Raw genomic sequence first — 17245 nt, 5'->3', positions numbered from 1 at the left:
GAGAGATAAGAAAGACTTCCTCAGTGATCAATGCAAAGAAATAGAGGAAAACAACATAATGGGAAAGACTAGAGATCTCTTCAAGAAAAAGAGAGATACCAAGGGAACATTTCATGCAAAGATGGGGTCGAGAAAGGACAGAAATGGTATGGACCTAACAGAAGCAGAAGATATTAAGTAGAGTTGGCAAGAAGAGCTATACAAAAAGATCTCCAGGACCCAGATAATCGCGATGGCGTGATCACTCACCTAGAGCCAGACATCCTGGAATGTGAAGTCAAGTGGGCCTTAGAAAGCATCACTACAAACAAAGCTAGTGGAGGTGATAGAACTCCAGTGGAGCTATTTCAAATCCTAAAAGATGTTGCTCTGAAAGTGCTGCATTCAATGTGCCAGCAAATTTGGAAAACTCAGCAGTGGCCACAGAACTGAAAAAGGTCAGTTTTCATTTCAATCTCAAAGAAAATCAATGCAAAAGAATGTTCAAACTACCACACAATTGCACTCATCTCACAAACTAGCAAAGTAATGCTCAAAATTCTCCAAGCCAGGCTTCAACAGTACATAAGCTGTGAACTTCCAGATGATCCAGCTGGAGCTAGAAAAGGCAGAGGAACCAGAGACCAAATTGCCAACATCTGTTGGATCATTGAAAAACCAAGAGAGTTCCAGAAAAACATCTGCTGCTGCTGCTGTTGCTAAGTCGTGTCAATCATGTCTGACTCTGTGCGACCCCATAGACAGCAGCCCAACAGGCTCCTCTGTCTCTGGGATTCTCCAGGCAAGAATACTGGAGTGGGTTGCCATTGCCTTCTCCGAGAAAAACATCGACTTCTGCCTTATTGACTATGCCAAAGCATTTGACTGTGTGGATCACAACAAACTGTGGAAAATTCTGAAAGAGAAGGGCATACTAGACCACCTGACCTGCCTCCTGAGAAATCTGTATGCAGATCAAGAAGCAACAGTTAGAACTGGACATGGAACAACAGACTGGTTCCAAATCGGGCAAGGAGTATGTCAAGGCTGTATATTGCCACCCTGCTTATTTAACTTCTATGCAGAGTACATCATGAGAAATGCTGGGCTGGAACAAGCACAAGCGGGAATCAAGATTGCCGGGAGAAATAGCAATAACCTCAGATATGCAGATGACACCACCCTTATGGCCGAAAGCAAAGAAGAACTAAAGAGCCTCTTGATGAAAGTGAAAGAGGAGAGTGAAAAAGTTGGCTTAAAACTCAACATTGAGAAAACTAAGATCATGGCATCCAGTCCCATCGCCTCATTGCAAATAGATGGGGAAACAGTGGAAACAGAGACAGACTTTATTTTGGGGGCTCCAAAATCAGATGCAGATGGTGACTGCAGCCATGAAATTAAAAGATGCTTGCTCCTTGGAAGAAAAGCTATGACCAAACTAGACAGCATATTAAAAAGCAGAGACATTACTTTGCTGACAAAGGTCCATCTAATCAAAGCTATGGTTTTCCCAGGAGACATCTATGGATGTGAGAGTTGGACTATAAAGAAAGCTGTGTCAAAGAACTGATGCTTTTGAACTGTGGTGTTGGAGAAGACTCTTGAGAGTACCTTGGACATCAAAGAGATCCAACCAGTCCATCCTAAAGGAAATCAGTCCTAAATATTAATTGGAAGGACTGATGCTGAAGCTGAAACTCAAATATCTTGGCTACCTGATGTGAAGAACTAACTCATTTGAAAAGACCCTGATGCTGGGAAAGATTGAAGGCAGAAGGAGAAGGGGATGACAGAGGATGAGACGGCTGGAGGGCATCACCAACTCAATGGACACTCAGTCGTGTCCGACTCTTTGCGACCCCATGAATCACAGCACGCCAGGACTCCCTGTCCATCACCAACTCCTGGAGTTCACTCAGACTCACGTCCATCGAGTCCGTGATGCCATCCAGCCATCTCATCCTCTGTCGTCCCCTTCCCCTCCTGCCCCCAATCCCTCCCAGCATCAGAGTCTTTTCCAATGAGTCAACTCTTTGCATGAGGTGGCCAAAGTACTGGAGTTTCAGCTTTAGCATCATTACTTCCAAAGAAATCCCAGGGCTGATCTCCTTCAGAATGGACTGGTTGGATCTCCTTGCAGCCCATGGGACTCTCAAGAGTCTTCTCCAACACCACAGTTCAAAAGCATCAATTCTTCGGCACTCAGCCTTCTTCACAGTCCAACTCTCACATCCATACATGACCATAGGAAAAAACATAGCCTTGACTAGACGGACCTTTGTTGGCAAAGTAATGTCTCTGCTTTTGAATATGCTATCTAGGTTGGTCATAACTTTTCTTCCAAGGAGTAAGTGTCTTTTAATTTCACGGCTGCAGTCACCATCTGCAGTGATTTTGGAACCCCAAAATATAAAGTCTGACACTGTTTCTACTGTTTCCCCATCTATTTGCCATGAAGTGATGGGACCAGATGCCATGATCTTCGTTTTCTGAATGTTGAGCTTTAAGCCAACTTTTTCACTCTCCTCTTTCACTTTCATCAAGAGGCTTTTAGTTCCTCTTCACTTTCTGCCATAAGGGTGGTGTCATCTGCATATCTGAGGTTCTTGATATTTCTCCCAGCAATCTTGATTTCAGCTTGTGTTTCTTCCAGTCCAGCATTTCTCATGATGTACTCTGCATAGAAGTTAAATAAGCAGGATGACAATATACAGCCTTGATGTACTCCTTTTCCTATTTGGAACCAGTCTGTTGTTCCATGTCCAGTTCTAACTGTTGCTTCCTGACCTGCATACAGATTTCTCAAGAGGCAGGTTAGGTGGTCTGGTATTCCCATCTTTTCAGAATTTTCCACACTTTATTGTGATCCACACAGTCAAAGGCTTTGGCATAGTCGATAAAGCAGAAATAGATTTTTTCTGGTACTCTCTTGCTTTTTCTATGATCCAGGGGATGTTGGCAATTTGATCTCTGGTTCCTTTGCCTTTTCTAAATCCAGCTTGAACATCAGGGAGTTCATGGTTCACATATTGCTGAAGCCTGGCTTGGAGATTTTTGAGCATTACTTTACTAGCATGTGAGATGAGTGCAATTGTGTGGTAGTTTGAGCATTCTTTTGCATTGCCTTTCTTTGGAATTGGAATGAAAACTGACTTTTTCCAGTCCTGTGGCCACTGCTGAGTTTTCCAAATTTGCTGGCATATTAAATGCAGCACTTTCACAGGATTTGAAACAGCTCAACTTGAATTCCATCACCTCCACTAGCTTTGTTCGTAGTGATGCTTTCTAAGGCCCACTTGACTTCACTTTCCAAGATGTCTGGCTCTAGATTAGTGATCACATCATCATGATTATTTGGGTCGTGAAGATCTTTTTTGTACTGTTCTTCTGTGTATTCTTGCCACCTCTTCTTAATGTCTTCTGCTTCTGTTAGGTCCATACCATTTCTGTCCTTTCTCGAGCCCATCTTTGCATGAAATGTTCCCTTGGTATCTCTAATTTTCTTGAAGAGATCTCCAGTCTTTCCCATTCTGTTGTTTTCTTCTATTTCTTTGCATTGATCGCTGAACAAGGCTTTCTTCTCTCTTCTTGCTATTCTTTGGAACTCTGCATTCAGATGCTTGTATCTTTCCTTTTCTCCTTTGCTTTTCGCCTCTCTTCTTTTCACAGATATTTGTAAGGCCTCCCCAGACAGCCACTTTGCTTTTTTGCATTTCTTTTCCATGGGGATGGTCTTGATCCCTGTCTCCTGTACAATGTCATGAACCTCATTCCATAGTTCATCAGGCACTCTATCTATCAGATCTAGGCCCTTAAATCTATTTCTCACTTCCCCTGTATAATCATAAGAGATTTGATTTAGGTCATACCTGAATGGTCTAGCGGTTTTCCTTATTTTCTTCAATTTGAGTCTGAATTTGGTAATAAGGAGTTCATGATCTGAGCCACAGTCAGCTCCTGGTCTTGTTTTTGTTGACTGTATAGAGCTTCTCCATTTTTGGCTGCAAAGAATATAATCAATCTGATTTCGGTGTTGACCATCTGGTGATGTCCATGTGTAGAGTCTTCTCTTGTGTTGTTGGAAGAGGGTGTTTGCTATGACCAGTGCATTCTCTTGGCAAAACTCTATTAGTCGTTGCCCTGCTTCATTCTGTATTCCAAGGCCAAATTTGCCTGTTACTCCAGGTGTTTCTTGACTTCCTACTTTTGCATTCCAGTCCCCTATAATGAAAAGGATATCTATTTTGGGTGTTAGTTCTAAAAGGTCTTGTAGGTCTTCATAAAACCATTCAACTTCAGTTTCTTCAGCATTACTGGTTGGGGTATAGACTTGGATTACCACAATATTGAATGGTTTGCCTTGGAGACAAACAGAGATCATTCTGTCGTTTTGAGATTGCATCTAAGTACTGCATTTCAGACTCTTTTGTTGACCATGATGGCTACTCCATTTCTTCTGAGGGATTCCTGCCCGCAGTAGTAGATATAATGGTCATCTGAGTTAAATTCACCCATTCCAGTCCATTTTAGTTCTCTGATTCCTAGGATGTCGACGTTCACCCTTGCCATCTCTTGTTTGACCACTTCCAATTTGCCTTGATTCATGGACCTGACATTCCAGGTTCCTATGCAATATTGCTCTTTACAGCATTGGATCTTGCTTCTATCACCAGTCACATCCACAACTGGGTATTGTTTTTGCTTTGGCTCCATCCCTTCATTCTTTCTGGAGTTATTTCAGTATACCTTTGTGATATAATGTATATACCAATATTTCCCCATATATATATACATAACATGTATATATTGCATATTACAGTGTTTATATATACTATATATATTACAATATTTATATATATTATATAAAATATATATTACATATTACAATGTTTATATGTATATTATATATAATATATATCAATGTTTTGTGCCTTAATTGCCTAGGATAATGTGATTAGGTAGGTGAATCAGTATTGACCAAGAGCATAAAAAACATTGTAAAACTCTATTTTTTTGCACAAACATGGCAAAAACCCCCACCTATTTGAGAAATCCTAGGGATCTTTAGTTTACGGGAGACCCTGGCCCAATTTCATCAAAGATACAAGGTTGCAATTCACCAGCAACTTGTTAGTCTCCTTTCTTGCTTTGTGGTGCCCAGGCCTGTACTATGTATAAACAACCCTAGAACCAAGCAGATGTTTAAAACCCAGGAGACACCATTCAAGCACACCAGGTACGATGTTATTTGGATGTGCAACCAAAAGTGAGTTTGCTTTCCCCACAAATTGATTCTACAGAGTGTTTTCTGCTTCCCAAAGAGACCTCAAAAATCAAATTATTTTTTTCTTTAAGTAGCACTCATGCTCGACCCCTAGGATCCTGATAAGAAGTAATTTTATACTCCAGAAATGAAAACACTCATCTTTTAATATTGTTTGGGAAATAAAGACCCACGGGATTCAAATGTTTTCCCCAACATTAAAATAAACTGGATGTTAGTGAAAAGAATGAGTTTGAAACTGGAAGTAGTTGAAGCCTGACTAGTCCCAGACAATGAGACAGAAACACTCACCTTTTTGTTTGAGTGAGAAGAGAGTCACAGATGTGCTGTTTATCTGTGCCCAAAGGGAGGAAAAAGGACATTCTAAAACTCTTCTTCTGGCTTGACAAAGAAACCTCATAAATATCTCATGGCCTTTTAAAAAGTAGAGATATCAGTTTTAAAATAATTACTAGGGAAGCAAATTATTAAGACACCAATTAGAACTGCAGGCTGTTGGAGGTTGCCGGGAAACTTTTCAGAGGACACAAAAGCAATCTCTCCGCAAGTCTGTCTGTCTTTAAAAGAGTCCTTTGAAAAAGAATGCATCGGTCCTAATGAGGTGGATGAAACTGGAGCCTGTTATACAAAGTGAAGTAAGCCAGAAAGAAAAACACCAGTACAGTATACTAACACATATATATGGAATTTAGAAAGATGGTAACGATGACCCTGTATGCGAGACAGCAAAAGAGACACAGATGTGTAGAACGGACTGTTGGACTCTGTGGGAGAGGGAGAGGGTGTGATGATTTGAGAGAAGAGCATTGAAACATGTATATTATCATATGTGAAACAGCTCGCCAGTCCAGGTCTGTTGCATGAGACAGGGTGCTCAGGATCAGTGCACTGGGATGATCCACAGGGATGGGATGGGGGTGGGTGGGAGGGGGGTTCAGGATGGGGAACACGTGTACACCCGTGGCTGATTCATGTCAGTGTATGGCAAAAACCACTGCAATATTGTAAAGTAATTAGCCTCCAATTAAATAAATTAAAAAATTCCTTTGTATAAATATCTTGCAGAGACAGTTTTATAGTAACAGAAAACAGCAAAGATTATATGTTTCAGCACAAACTGAAAGGAAAGTAAGGCTGGTACTTTAGTGAACATCCTAGACTCAAGCCTTTATCAGAAATACCTCGGGAATTCTCTGGTGGTCCAGGAGTTAGAATGCCACATTTGCATTGCTGAGGGCATGGGTTCAATCCCAGTTCGGGAACTAAGGTCCTGCATGCCCTCGTGGTGTGGCAGAGACCAAGCCAACACAAACAAAACCCTAACCCCGACCTTCATGTTACTGAAGTGCTTATCAATAACATGCGCCTAATTCTTTATAAGAGAAGAAAGAACATCTCTTTCTCTTTGTTTTTCTGAAAAATCTCAGGGGCAGTTTGAGAGGAAAAGGCAAAGCTAAAACGTACTTTCAAAAAGTTTGGTTGTTAGAATCTTTGGTGGCAATTGATAGAGACCCAGCTGAAACAGGCAAAGGAGGAACGGAATTTGTTATGAGGAATGAGACTGTCTCACAGAACCCGAGGGCAGCGACGTGGCAGGACCTTGACAGTTGACTCAACCAGGTTCCCAAGCAGCAGGGGGAAGTCAGAAGAGGCTCTGCATCCTGGGTCTCCACTTCCCCTTCGAGCCTCCCACTCTATCTGTTCTCCAAGCCATGGGGCAGAAAATATTCACCGTCTACAGCTCCCTCTCTAGAATTTAAGACAGTCGAAATCTTTGATCAACAAATATCTGTTAAGTTATTGCTATTGTGTGGTTCTCAGTAGACAGTAATCAAAAAAATAGACCAATTCGTTCCCCTTCTAGAACTAGGTTCTCATGAGACAGACAGTCAATAAACAAGTGAATACAGAAAATTGTCAGGTGGTTGCAAGCAACATACCAAAAATAAAAGCAGTACAGAGGGAGAGAGTCATAGAGGTGCTAGTTTAAATGGAATTAATGGTCAAGGAAGCCTCTTTGAAAGGTGATATTTGGCAAAAATCTAAAAGAAAAAGAGAGAGAGTAAGCCATGCTAATACTTGGGAGATAATGGGTTTTGATGCTCTGAGTTTTGGTAGATTCCCAGTCTCCAGGAAGTTTCTTTTATAATTATTATTCATGTTATAGGACTATAGTTGCTTTTTTTTTTTTCATCTGTGACTCTATTTCTGCTTTGCAAAAAGTTCACATCTACCATTTTTCTAGATTCTGCATATAAGCAATATTATACAATAGCTGTTTTTCTCTCCTGACTTACTTCACTCTGTGTGACAGTCTCTAGGTCCACCCCTGTCTCTGCAAAGGTCAAATTTCATTCCTTTTAATGGCTAAGTAATATGCCATTGCCGTGTTCACTATTCATCCCTCTGTAGACGGATACTTATGTTGCTTCCATGTCTATGGGGTCGCACAGAGTCGGACACGACTGAAGCGACTTGGCTGCAGCAGCAGCAGCATGTCCTGGCTATTGTAAATGATGCTGCGATGAACATCGGGGTGCATGTATCCTTTTGAATTATGATTTTCTCCAGATATATGCCCAAGAATGGGATTGCAGGATCATATGGTAGCTCTACTTTTGATTTTTTAAGGTGTTTCCATGCTGTCCTCCATAGTGGCTGTACCAATGTACATCCCCACCAACAGTGCAGGAGGGTTCCCTTTCTCCCACACCCTCTCCAGCATTTTGTTTGTAGGACAACAAACTTCTTAAAGTGATCACGTGAATCTGTCTGCTGGACGATGCTAGTCCAGGCAGTGGATGCAGTGGTTCCGGCGCCCTCCAGCAGGCCCTAGCTCGGCCCCATGATGACTCTCTTGCTCATCTCTGGCCGCAGAGCGCCAGCACCGATGCCAAGTGCCTCAGTTCTTCACACGACTTCCGGGGGAGCATCTCAGCTCTTTCAGCCAACCTCGGATGCAATCCTAAGAGGAGCTGAGGCGAGGGGATGACTAAGTGCATGCAGGGAACTTTCTTCTCATCCCCATACCTCCGTCAGCTCCCAGACAAACCCTAAAGATAAATATACAATCTAAGTCATAGTACACTTGTATACAAGCAACTTCAAAATAAGTCCCCAAAGTGAATTCGCCTCTTCCAGCCCTCCCCATGTCAGCACACATACACACACAGGAGAGAACACTGCTCACAGGGCACCCAGTTGAAAGTCCTTCCAGCCCTCCCTATCTCAGCACACATACACACACAGAGGAGAACGCTGCTCACAGGGCACCCAGCTGAAAGTTCTTCCAGCCTCCCATGTCAGCACGCATACACACACAGAGGAGAACGCTGCTCACAGGGCACCCAGTTGAAAGTTCTGGCACCAACACTGGCTGTGCTCATTTGCTACAGCGCATTTAGCTCTCACTAGCTAGAGTGCCCTCCTGAGTTTACGGCCCCGTGTTGTTGCAAGCGGGGTTCCCCAGGAACTGACTCAAACTGAGGACATGTGTATGACATTCATTAAGGAGTTCCTGTGGATTAACACCTCTGGAAGGGAAGAGAAGGGGAAGGAAGGAAGCTGGAGTGGATGGAGGGTGAAGTCAAATTGTGATTCAGCCTCAATGACAGCCTTGGTCAATGCCCCAGGGAGCTCTGGGGCTAGGATGACTCTCCGCAGCTGTCCCGTGTGTGTGCAGGCTAAGTTGCTTCAGTCGTGCCTGACTCTGTGTTGGCCTATAGACTACAGCCCACCAGGCTGCTCTGTCCATGGGATTCTCCAGGCAAGACTCCTGGAGTGGGTTGCCATGGAGTGGGTTGCCATGGAGCGGGTTGCCATGCCCCACTCCAGGGGATCTTCTGTCCCAGGGATCACACCCGCGTCTCTTCCGTCTCCTGCACCGGCGGACAGGCTCTTCACCACCAGCACCACCTGGGAAGCCGCAGCTGTCCAAGTCGGCTGGATCAAAATGGCAGGACTTTTGTGTTCTCGCATCAGTGGTTTTGAGGAAGCCCAGGCCACATAGAGAGGCTATGCATATGTGTTCCAGTCAAAAGCCCCGCTAAGGTCCCTGCCAACAGCCCACATCCTCCCACACACACGTGGATGAGGAAGCCTCAGAATGACTCCAGCCACAGACGTCTGACTTCAACCCCCCCGAGAGACTAGGCTCAACTGAGTCCCGTCAGCCCCAACGCTGTAAGAGATAATAAAGTACAGACCACTGCTCCATGCTATGCAGCTGAGGCGGTGTGTTACACAGCTGCAGACAGCCAAAACATTGAAGAACCCTCCCCGAGGGGCTGAAGCAGGTCTATCTCACCCTCTTCTAGTCAGAAGCACTTAATATTCTTGTCTTTGGATCTAACCATCATATCTAAGTTCCTATCACAATTTCTTTCAAGAGATTTTTACATCCTTCAAAATAAGATCTTAAGATCTGCCTTTCATTTCCCTGAGGTAGACAAGCTGATAATTTTCCTGTAATGGGTGGCATGTGGATGGTGAGTCCAAGGACACTGAAGTAACACTTTATTTTCTCTGGAGATCACTTGCACTACACCCCAAACCAAGTAGCCGTACCAGGGGGACATGTAATTCACTATTGTGACTTTTACCTGTCATATTTACTAGTCCATTCTGAGACTTTACTACAGTAAGTAAAAAAATAAATCACTTTAGAGGAAAAAAGTCAATAGTGAAAGAAAAAATTTTAAGTTGACAGAAACCATTGAAGGATTTAAAAAGGAGAATAACAAGTTCTCAGATTTACATATTTTAAACAATGCTGTTCCTGTTGTGTGGAGGATAGAAGAAGGAAGATGAATTAGGAGGCTATGGCAGTCATCCCCAGGAAAGATGATAGACGAGAATCAAGAGGATTTGATGCCAGAGGCTTCTGTGGTGGCTCAGACCGTAAAGAACCTGCCTGCAATGCAGGAGACCTGGGTTCAGTCCCCAGGTTGTGAAGATTCCCCTGGAGAAGGGAATGGCAACCCACTCCAGTGTTGTTGCCTGGAGAATCCCATGGACAGAGGAGCCTGTGGGGCTACAGTCCATGGGGTCTCAAAGAGTCAGACACGACTGAGCGACTAACACTAACACTTAGATGTGGAAGGTTACAAGAGTGAAATTATCAAGGATAATTTCTAGGTTTCTGGGATGAGCAGCCAGAAGAAAAGGCTGAAAGAAAAGCAGAATTAGAAGAGCGGGAAAGATCAAAAAGTTCAGGGTTTTTAATGTTAATTGATTAATTAATTTATCGGCAGTGCTGAGTCTTGGTTGCGGCATACACAGTCTTTACTGGCAGCGTGTGGACTCAGCTGCGGCACGTGGGGGTCTAGTTCCCTGACCATGGGTGGAATCCCGGCCCCCTGCATTGGGAGCATGGAGTCTCAGCCACCAGCCCACCAGGGACCAGGCAGAAGTCTCCCAAAAGTTCATTTTGCAGCTGCTGCTGCTAAGTCGCTTCAGTCATGTCCGACTCTGTGCGACCCCATGGACAGCAGCCCACCAGGCTCCCCCGTCCCTGGGATTCTCTAGGCAAGAACAGTGGAGTGAGTTGCCATTTCCTTCTCCAATGCGTGAAAGTGAAGTCGCTCAGTCGTGTCCAACTCAGCGACCCCATGGACTGTAGCCCACCAGGCTCCTCCATCCATGGGATTTTCCAGGCACGAGTACTGGAGTGGGGCGCCATTGCCTTCTCCAAAAAGTTCAGTTTCAGTTCAGTCGCTCAGTCGTGTCCGACTCTTTGCGACCCCATGAATAGCAGCTTCAGTTTAGCCATGTTCAAAATCACATACTTCCATGAATGAAAATGTCAGGAACAATCAGTTGGATAATACCCTTTGGAACCCCAGAGAGAGGTGTGGACTGGAAGGGGAAGCATAAGGGAACACTCCAAACTGCAGATGTGCTCCTGCATGTGTTGTTGCTTAATCAAATGTGCTCGTTATTTCCTTTAACATCTTCAAAAAGTATTGTTCGGCCTCGCAGAAATGCACATATGCCTTATTTGCAAAGTGGCTGCAAAATGTCTGCCATCTGGTGGACAGTCACGGAGAGAGCTATAAATGTACCTCCAAAGGAATAGAAACGTTTTTACTGACAAGTAGCACAGATCTTCTTAATGTTATTGTCTTACTAATAAGCATTCACATCTTTATCTATATTTCTCATTATGGAAAATTGGCCATATTTAAACCTAAATCACATCAAAGTGTGAAGCACTGAAAAGATTTATAAAAGGAACCTTTAGTTTCATAAAGTATTAAAACCAACATTAAGAATAATTCCCCCAATTGGATATTCTAGGAACTACACCAGAAAAGATGTAGGCTTTGGGCTCTTTGACAGAAAGTAAATTAATATTCGGGGCTTTCCTGATGGCTCAGATGGCAAAGAATGTGCGTGCAATGCAAGAGACCCAGGTTTAATCCCTGGGGCATGAAGACCCCCTGGAGGAGGGAATGGCAACCCACTCCAGTGTTCTTGTCTGGGATTCCCATGGACAGAGGAGCCTGGCAGGCTACAGTCCATGGGGTCTCAAAGAGTCAGACATGAATATTTATTTTTTCCCTCAGGTGACAGCCCTTGGTTTCTGGAGCTGGCTTATCCACGCTCTTGAGAACTGACTGGGCACATCTCTCCCCAGTTGTATGTTCTGTGATTTCAAACTGGTAGCTTGAAATTGGGCATGGTGAGAGTGTTTATATTAAGAAGTCAACAAAGAGTTCAAATCAGAATTTCTTTGTTTTTGCTTTCAGAAAGCCAGTTTATAGGCACATCATGCATAGATCACTTTTCTTTCTTGAGTCCACCAATTTTTAACAAAAGCAATCCATGGAACATTTGTTTTAAAATTTTTTATTTTATTTAAACATACATTTCTAAATTTGGGTGTCCATGGAATCTTTTCGGAAATAATATTGGAATTTTATACTTTTAGTTGGAGGAGACCGGAGTGAATTTTTTAGGTTATTTATGACTAAAATGACATAAAAAAAAATTGTATCTCAAATTGTTGCTGTCTCATTACCAGTACTGGCAGTTGGATTTCTTGATGTGATGATTGTCAGCTAATCGGTGCAATTAATCATTCAGTTCAGTTCAGTTCAGTCACTCAGTCGTGTCCGACTCTTTGCGACCCCATGAATTGCAGCACGCCCGGCCTTCCTGTCCATCACCAACTGCCGGAGTTCACTCAGACTTGTGTCCATCGAGTCAGTGATGCCATCCAGCCATCTCATCCTCTGTCGTCGCCTTCTCCTCCTGCCCCCAATCCCTCCCAGCATCAGAGTCTTTTCCAATGAGTCAACTCTTCACATGAGGTGGCCAAAGTACTGGAGTTTCAGCTTTAGCATCATTCCCTCCAAAGAAATCCCAGGGCTGATCTCCTTCAGAATGGACTGGTTGGATCTCCTTGCAGTCCAAGGGACTCTCAAGAGTCTTCTCCAACACCACAGTTCAAACGCATCAATTCTTCAGCGCTCAGCCTTCTTCACAGTCCAACTCTCACATCCATACATCACCACAGGAAAAACCATAGCCTTGACTAGACGGACCTTAGTTGGCAAAGTAATGTCTCTGCTTTTGAATATACTATCTAGGTTGGTCATAACTTTTCTTCCAATCTTTTAATTTCATGGCTGCAATCATTATATAGCTCCAAAATTGCTAGCAGAAATCAAAAAGTTCTAAGTACACATCAGTGGAGGAACATGTGCTTTGTGACTGTCCTGGTCTATTTCTAGAGGGGTGGACTTGAGAGGGATAGTTCAGTTCAGTTGTTCAGTCGTGTCTGGCTCTTTGCAACCCCATGGACTGCAGCACACCAGGCCTCCCTGTCCATCACCAGCTCCTGGAGCTTACTCAAACCCATGTCCATTGAGTCGGTGAGGCCATCCAACCATCTTATCCTCTGTTATCCCCTTCTTCTCCTGCCTTCAATCTTTCCCAGCATCAGGGTCTTTTCCAATGAGTCAGTTCTTTCCATCAGGTGACCAAAGTAATGGAGTTTCAGCTTCAGCATCAGTCCTTTCAATGAATATTTAGGGCTGATTTCCTTTAGGATGGACTGGTTGGATCTCCTTGCAGTCCAAGGGACTCTCAAGAGTCTTCTCCAACACCGCAGTTCAAAAGCATCTATTCTTCGGCACTCAGCTTTCTTTATAGTCCAACTCTCACATCCATTCATGACAACTGGAAAAACCATAGCTTTGACTAGACGGACCTTTGTTGGCTAAGTAATGTCTCTGCTTTTTAATATGCTGTCAAGGTCGGTCATAACTTGTCTTACGAGGAATGAGCGTCTTTTAATTTCATGGCTGCAGCCACCATCTGCAGTGAGTTTGGAGCCCCCCAAAATAGCCTGTCACTGTTTCCACTGTTTCCCCATTTATTTGCCGTGAAGTGATGGGACCAGATGCCATGATCTTAGTTTTCTGAATGTCTTTTGTATTTGTCTGATGACTCAGAAACAGTCCCTCTGATGTTTCCTGAGGGCATGGTGATCAGCTTACCTTTGTCTCTACATTGCCTTAAAGAAGCTTAAACTATAAGGGGGCTCATTTTTAAAAATAAAACTCTTCTTAACACATAAAGACAAGTCCTAGACAGAGAGCTATTGGATCAGGTACTTTATGTTCAGTTCTTCACCATGCCATATTCTAAAATAGAATTTTCAGATCTTATGGGTTCTATAAACTCTCAGATAAAAGAGAAGGCAGCTCTCTGCTTTCTGAAACAGGAATGATGAGGCCTGTTTCATGCCAGCAGAGGTTCGATATGGCAGAGAAATTGGGCTCAGTGGGAAAAGTCACAGGCTCCTCCATTACTGTTCAATGGTAAGTGTCTATACTTTGTAATTGGTGCAGGTGGATTGAGATGGTGATTTGATCTCCAATTCAAAGGGCAAAGGAGACAGCAGTATTGGATATTAAGGGTGACAACTGGGAAAGTTTTACTAATGTAATATAGTCATAGCCAGGTAGATTTACCTTTCACTTCCTTGTGGACATCCATCTTTGTATCCCCAACACCCAGCCAAAAAACCTCAAGAGTTATCTGTTTATTGTTTACAAAGTTATAAAGGTAAAAATAAATGCAATCATGTTTTTAATGCCTGCAAGTTCCATGAGGTTAGAGGTCATATCTGTCTTGTAAATACTATATCCTCAGTGTCTGGCATATGGTAGGGAATTCATAAATGTTTATTGAATGGACATTTCTAATATAGATATTAGGAATGATATTAAATACTGGATCTATTTAAATTTGTGTTTCAGGTATTCTGGCTTACCCAGAATGCTAGTCTATTTTGGGTTCTTTTGTTTGTTTTGTTCTTTAAAAATATTTATTATTTTGCTTTCCTCCCTTTTCCTTTTCCCAAAATGAAGGAACCTGAAGAAAAGGCACAAAAACTTGTCTTCAGTTCAGTTCAGTTCAGTCGCTCAGTCGTATCCAACTCTTTGTGACCCCGTGAATCTCAGCACGCCTGGCCTCCCTGTCTATCACCATCTCCCGGAGTTCACTCAGACTCGCATCCATCGAGTCCATGATGCCCTCCAGCCATTTCATCCTCTGTCGTCCCCTTCTTCTCCTGCCCCCAATCCCTCCCAGCATCAGAGTCTTTTCCAATGAGTCAACTCTTCACATGAGGTGGCCAAAGTACTGGAGTTTCAGCTTTAGCATCATTCCTTCCAAAAGAAATCCCAGGGCTGATCTCCTTCAGAATGGGCTGGTTGGATCTCCTTGCAGTCCAAGGGACTCTCAAGAGTCTTCTCCAACACCACAGTTCTTGCTTTTTCCATGATCCAGCGGATGTTGGCAATTTCATCTCTGGTTCCTCTGCCTTTTCTAAAACCAGCTTGAATATCAGGGAGTTCACGGTTCACGTATTGCTGAAGCCTGGCTTGGAGAATTTTGAGCATTACTTTATTAGCATGTGAGATGACTGAAATTGTGCAGTAGTTTGAGCATTCTTTAGCATTTCCTTTCTTTGGGATTGCAATGAAAACTGACCTTTTCCAGTCCTGTGGCCACTGCTGAGTTTTCCAAAGTTTTGACTTCACATTCCAAGATGTCTGGCTCTAGATTAGTGATCACATCATCATGATTATCTTGGTCGTGAAGATCTTTTTTGTACAGTTCTTCCATGTATTCTTGCCACCTCTTCTTAATACCTTCTGCTTCTGTTAGGTCCAGACCATTTCTGTCCTTTATCGAGCCTGTCTTTGCATGAAATGTTCCCTTGGTATCTCTCATTTTCTTGAAGAGATCTCTAGTCTTTCCCATTCGGTTGTTTTCCTCTATTTCTTTGCACTGCTCCAGAAGAAGGCTTTCTTATCTCTTCTTGCTAGTCTTTGGAACTCTGCATTCAGATGCTTATACCTTTCCTTTTCTCCTTTGCTTTTCACTTCTCTTGTTTTCACAGCTATATGTAAGGCCTCCCCCGACAGCCATTTTGCTTTTTTGCATTTCTTTTCCATGGGGATGTTCTTGATCCCTGTCTCCTGTACAATGTCACGAACCTCATTCCATAGTTCATCAGGCACTCTATCTATCAGATCTAGGCCCAAGTAAGATGGTAGGTGCTGCAAGAGGGCATCAGAGGGCAAACACACTGAGACCATACTCACAGAAAACGAGTCAATCTAATCACGCTAGGACCACAGCCTTGTCTAAGTCAATGAAACCAAGCCATGCCTGCAGGGCAACCCAAGACAGGTGGGTCATGGTGGAGAGGTCTGACAGAATGTGGTCCACTGGAGAAGGGAATGGCAAGCCACTTCAGTATTCTTGCCTTGAGAACCCCATGAACAGTAGGAAAAGGCAAAATGATAGGATACCGAAAGAGGAACTCCCCAGGTCATTAGGTGCCCAATATGCTACTGGAGGTCAGTGGAGAAATAACTCCAGAAAGAATGAAGGGATGGAGCCAAAGCAAAAACAATACCCAGTTGTGGATGTGACTGGTGATAGAAGCAAGATCCGATGCTGTAAAGAGCAATATTTCATAGGAACCTGGAATGTCAGGTCCATGAATCAAGGCAAATTGGAAGTGGTCAAACAAGAGATGGCAAGGGTGAATGTCGACACCCTAGGAATCAACGAACTAAAATGGACTGGAATGGGTGAATTTAACTCAGATGACCATTATATCCACTACTGTGGGCAGGAATCCCTGAGAAGAAATGGAGTAGCCATCATGGTCAACAAAAAAGTCTGAAATGCAGTACTTAGATGCAATCTCAAAAATGACAGAATGATTTCTGTTCATCTCCAAGGCAAACCATTCAATATCACAGTTATCCAAGTGTATGCCCCAACCAGTAACGCTGAAGAAACTGAAGTTGAACGGTTTTATGAAGACCTACAAGACCTTTTAGAACTAACACCCAAAAAAGATGTCCTTTTCATTATAGGGGACTGGAATGCAAAAGTAGGAAGTCAAGAAACACCTGGAGTAACAGGCAAATTTGGCCTTGGAATGCGGAATGAAGCAGGGCAAAGACTAATAGAGTTTTGCCAAGAAAATGCACTGGTCATAGCAAACACCCTCTTCCAACAACACAGGAGAAGACTCTACACATGGACATCACCAGATGGTCAACAACAAAATCAGATTGTATTCTTTGCAGCCAAAGATGGAGAAGCTCTATACAGTCAACAAAACATGTCTTAGGCGAAGTTATATTAGTTTTACTTGTCAATAGTTTCTTTCCTTCTTAAGTAGTTTATAGTTAACATTTATAATCTTTCAGGGCAACATCCTCTATCATCTGAACTTTGAAGATCTAATTAACCCTATTTCCTTTCGCTCTCTCAACATGCTGTTTGTTGGCAGACCTATCGCTTTTGTGTGACATGGTCACGACGTGTTTTTGCTTTCTTCATGTCCCTTCCAACTACTTTTCGCTTACACAAAGAGGTCAGTTCTAGAAACCACACCTCATAGCTGAGATTTCCATGAGACTTTCTTTGAAACTCTCTCAA

Source organism: Ovis aries, chromosome 3 (genome assembly GCF_016772045.2).
Source record: "Ovis aries strain OAR_USU_Benz2616 breed Rambouillet chromosome 3, ARS-UI_Ramb_v3.0, whole genome shotgun sequence".
NCBI lineage: Eukaryota > Metazoa > Chordata > Mammalia > Artiodactyla > Bovidae > Ovis > Ovis aries.
Note: the sequence above shows the minus strand (reverse complement) of the source record.